The sequence below is a fragment of the Limulus polyphemus genome, unplaced genomic scaffold, assembly GCF_000517525.1.
Source record: "Limulus polyphemus unplaced genomic scaffold, Limulus_polyphemus-2.1.2 Scaffold448, whole genome shotgun sequence".
NCBI lineage: Eukaryota > Metazoa > Arthropoda > Merostomata > Xiphosura > Limulidae > Limulus > Limulus polyphemus.
In genome coordinates this window covers 197,231-202,257 of record NW_013666058.1, presented here as the reverse complement: position 1 = coordinate 202,257, position 5,027 = coordinate 197,231, and the positions used below count along the sequence as shown (strand labels likewise).

General features: G+C 33.8%; 1 protein-coding gene and 1 long non-coding RNA gene across 2 annotated transcripts in view; one reads left to right on the top strand and one right to left on the bottom strand.

Moving 5' to 3' along the window:
• LOC106458339 (aquaporin AQPAe.a-like) overlaps positions 1-5,027 on the top strand; it is a 17,026-nt gene that overhangs the window by 2,166 nt on the left and 9,833 nt on the right. The window lies entirely within an intron of this gene.
• LOC111085531 overlaps positions 2,027-5,027 on the bottom strand; it is a 5,780-nt gene continuing 2,779 nt past the window's right edge. The window contains exons 2-3 of the long non-coding RNA XR_002610353.1: positions 4,088-4,089; positions 2,027-2,097 (exon numbers count right to left, since the gene is read on the bottom strand). This is a non-coding gene — a long non-coding RNA (uncharacterized LOC111085531). The remainder of the gene's footprint in view (positions 2,098-4,087; positions 4,090-5,027) is intronic.

Here is a 5,027-nt window from a genome sequence, read left to right as displayed (position 1 = left end):
CTAGCTGCCTTCCCTCTAGTCTTACACTGCTAAATTAGGAACGGCTAGCGCAGATAGCCCTCGTGTAGCTTCGCGCGAAATTTTTATAGTTTAATATAATAAAGAAATGGTAATTTGTTACTTTAACTTATTTGACGTGATATAAGAAATATTTTCTCAAAACTAATTTTTAGTGACTTTCTTGTATACTGTTATATAGATGTACGAAAGATAAGGTGAAGTTACTTCATGCTTCTTCTACAATTGAGAGAAAAATACTTTCGTTAATGTATTATATGTGTGTGTTCGTGTTTCTGTTTGTTGTTGTTTTCGCGGGTGGTGTATTCTTACACACACCATCACTATCAATGTGTGACAATTGATAACACCCGATGTGACAGCAGCAACGCTGTTTTAAAATTTTGTGCGCTTAAAAATAACCCTATTTTACGGAGATAAAAATTTCTCCAGAGTTTAACCTTGTTACAAGGGAGGGGGGGGGGATAATACCAGAAACTTTTTTTTTCTGTGCATCTAGATAAGAAGAAAAAATTATAAAGATAATTAAATCAGAATTTAGTGTTTACCCTGTCTCCTCTTATCAACAAGAACACGTGCGTGATAAAAAATGTTGACAGTTAAAGTGGGATTCTAAACGGGTTGAATCTAACTTATTTAGACGTTAGTGTATAAAAATATTCATATATTTCAGCTTGTTGTTTTTTTTTAGAACCTCCAAGTCAGGGTACTTTAAAACATCTCAAAACGCACCAAAAGAATGTTTAGGTTTACTTTCGTATTTCTAATAGCTTTGTATGTTCTAAATCTTATGTTTATGATTTAGACTTAAAATTGGGTATAAATATAATTATTTAATAAAAAATATAAGTGTGAAAACATATTACATAATTCCTATATCAAGACCTATGAAAGTTCAATTATGTTAATTGTTAAGTACAAAGCTACAAAATGAAATTTTTAGCTCTGCTCACTGCGAGTATCGAAACCCGATTTTTAGTGTTATAAGCCTCGAGACTTGCCGTTGATTCACTGAAAGGCAAAAGTTCAGTTAAGTATCTTACCATCGAGATGTTTCCCGGTGAGACAGTGGAACGTTTATGCAACACAAAGCTAAAGTTCGAGGTTCGATTCTCCGTGGTAGACACAGTAGATAGCCCAATGTGGCTTTGCTCTTAAACAAACAAATAAACTATCGGGATTCGGGTATGCCTTTGTAAGTTGGAAGGCAACAAATTTCCTTTTATTCCCTCAAGATGGAGAAGACGACCATGGAAGAAAAACTATTATTGGTTTGGTTGTTGTTAAGCGCGAAGCTACACAGTGAGCTATCTGTGCTCTGCCCACCACGAGTATCGAAACCCGATTTTTAGCATTTTAAGCCTGCAAACTTACCGCTGAATCACTGGGAGGTGGGGGCGAAACACCAATAAAAATATTATTAATCTAATAATCAATAGTCCATTTCTTTTCTCTAAAGATTATGAGAATTTTAATTTTACAAATATATTGTTCGTTAGTGAAAAATATGAAATGGTGGGTAATTCTGATTTGTTTACATAAAATCCCTTTTACATTATTCACACACCATGTTTACCAACTTACCCATTCTGTTTATATTCCAATCTATTTTTAGACGTTCATGCTGCCATCTACTGGACGCAAAAATATTTAAACAAATTATGGGTCGCACTTGTGTTCGTTTTTCTTATGATAAACAAAATTGGACTATCTACAGTAATACATTACACTTTTACTCTAAAAAAACCACCACAATAGTATCACGTCAAAATAAATTTGAAAATGTATTTTCTTTTAACAGAAAAAACTGGTGGTGCGTGGAGCTAATGTCGGTGGTACACGACACAATTAATATAAAAATTCATAAAATTTGTAATAAGCCCTATCTGAGCTTTCCACACACTACTCTCCTCACTTATAGACTCACCCTCTACTTGAATAGACTCGCCAGTATTTTCTTCCCTTAACATTGACAAAAATGGTACCACATATTCTTTAATCATGTCAGAAAAACAATCGCATCCTTCGCATTAATAGGTAAGTGTTAAAAATATGAATTTTTGTTACTGGGTTTTATATCTTTTTTTGAAAAATTAGGCCTGGGTTTGTAATTTTAAAAAAATTTAACAAAAAGCGGTACGCGAGCCTGAAACGTTTGAGAACCACTCCCACAGAGAATAATTTAACTCGGAGAACAATGGAGAATTTAGTTTATTGTTTGTAGTTAATCGCAATGCTACACAATGTGCTATCTCTGCCGTGCCTACTACTGGTATCGAAACCCGATTTTTGGCGTTATAAGTCCGCAGAATTACCGCTGAGCTATTGGGGGCAGCAAAGGAGAAAAACAAACATAGAAGAACAAATTAAACCTTTTTCTTTCACAGTTATTGTGTTTAAGCTCTTAACTTATTGGTTGACTTATTCAAAGTGTAAGTTCAAATTGGTTGCTGGGATTGGAGAGAGACTTTTACGTCAGCGCAAAAAAGAGGAAAAAAGTCTCATTTACCGACCAAATTTAGACAAAAATTCAAAGAGAGATGGACCAAGCTACTCAATGAACTATCATTGCTCTGTCCACCACGGGTAACAAAATCCAGTTTCTAGCGTTGTAAGTCCGCAGACATGCCGCTATGCCAGTGGGGGAGGGGGGGGGCGTATGTAAGTAGAAGAAAAATTTCATGTTTACAACCTTTTGACATGTGGTTTACAAATACAAGAATGTCATAACTTCAGGCAGAACACCTGCACGAAAATATCTTTATATTATCTGTTTCTTACCTGTGAAATTAATCTCAAAAAATATGTTCAATAGTAATAAAGGCGAGCTGGCGAGGCTGTTATTAAACTAATAAGTTATTCCTTGTGAATTTGCAAAACTGGCACGGAACAAAACAAAGACTCTTCTTCAGTGCAAAAATATTCATAGAAAAAGATCGGATTGGTTAAGCCACCAGTGGCTCAGTGGTAAGTCTGAAGGCTTATAACGCTAAAAACCGGCTTTCGATACCTGTAGTGGGCACAACACGGATAGCCTATTGTGTAGCGTTTTGCTTAAAAACAAACAAACGAATTGCTTAACAATTTATTCGTCAGTCATCCTTGTAAAGTTTTGAGTTATTTAGTTAAAATAAATGAAGTTTATATCACCACTAAAGACGTTGATAATTTTTTTTCAACAGTATTTAACCATCTTATCCAATCATTATAAACATATAAAAGTAGACACTGCCAGAACATACGCACAGGCCCACCGACAGGAAAGGAGGAGTAAAGAGGGCAACAGACCAGGAGCTCGAACTGATTCATTCTTTTCTCTAAATTAAGACTTACAACAACAAAAATAATTATCTGTTTCCAGTTGTTATTAATAGAATAAAAAAGTGTCATAACAGTCAACAGTCCAGTTCTAGGGTGACATTGATTGTTCTGTCCTGGGGCTCAAAATTGTCTGCGAGCCTGCATATGTGAGCTAAAATTGTATGTTCTTTTCATGATTCAAATAATGGGGAAAACACGTTTAATAACAGAATGTCTGGAAAAAGTTAAATAGTGAGTAAACAGTATAATCTAAAGACAGTTGAATAATGAGTAGATAATATAGTGTAAAGAAAGTTAAAGTAGACAGTATAATCTGTAGAAAGTTGAAAAGTGAGTAAAGAGTATAAAGAAAGTTGAGTAGTTAGTAGACAGCATAGTATAAAGAAAGTTTGAATAGTGAGTAGACAGTATAGTGAGTAAATAATATAGTGTAAAGAAAATTAAGTAGTGAGAGGACAGTATAGTCTACAGAAAGTTGAAGAGTAAGTAAACAGTATAAAGAAAGTTGAGTAGTTAGTAGACAGCACAGTATATGAAAGTTTGCAGATTCTTCATGCTAGTCGCCAAACCGCTCACCCAATGAAAATTACGCGGGTAAGAACTTCGAATTTTGTATCTCAGAGCTGCCTTAACGAATTTAACGTGATACTCAAGGGGAGATTTGTTTGTTCAGCCAAGAAGGAAACAATAACGATCAAATACATAAAAGGAACCAGTAAGAGTGCATGCACATATAGGTTATGTTTACATCTCATATAAATCAGCATTTGTTATTAGTTGTAAGCAGATGTTATAGTGAATTAGCTGAAAAATCTCAAGATCGAATAGCACCTACTTATTTTGAATATTTCATTAAATCAGAAATCTCAGTAAAATACAGAGTAGAAAAATATAATGACTAACTTTGTTGTCTTGATAAAAGGCATAAAAATCACCTTAGTAAAATTATTAATTAACTTCTAATACATTCTTCGCTATTATTATTAGATATTAAAAACTAACAAGTTTTATCCTAAGTTTCGGCTGCTATTATACCGCTGCTTTCAGAGAAATATTCCTTTTGGAATGAGGACTAGAATACATTTAAGAAATAAAAAGACAAAAAAAGTTAGAATTCAGGAGCATAATAGACATATAAGACCCTTTACACTATGCTATCTACTCACTTTTCCAATGATTCAATTGGTTGTGGAAGGCTTAATAAAATTATTCGGAGTTATTTTAATCAATTTCTTTACGAAGATAAAGATGATTATTGTCTAGAAAGGGACACATAAATCTCTAATTCTACTATTTTTTCTCCTTGTGCTTTTGATTGGACGGTTTTGTTATTGGAACCATAATCGACTCTTCTTTCCTGGTTAACGATAACTCAAGGACAACGACCTCGATTATTTTCCCACCCCTTGTTATTCGTTCTATTGCTCCCGGATTTATAATTTGTGAAAAATAAATACGTAAACAAAAGAGAACCAAAAACTAGAGACACCATAATTTAATCTTCAATCACATGGCTTATAGCTCTGAATTGGTCTAAGGTGAAGGTGAAAAAATGCACAAGTGTATTTATTGTGTGACTCTTCCTTTCAATTTTAACAACTTAAAAAACTTGACTTCCTGTTGGAGTTAGCTCAAATCGAAAACAGAAAAGAAACTTAAGAGGTTTTGCTATAAATTCGTGTTATTTA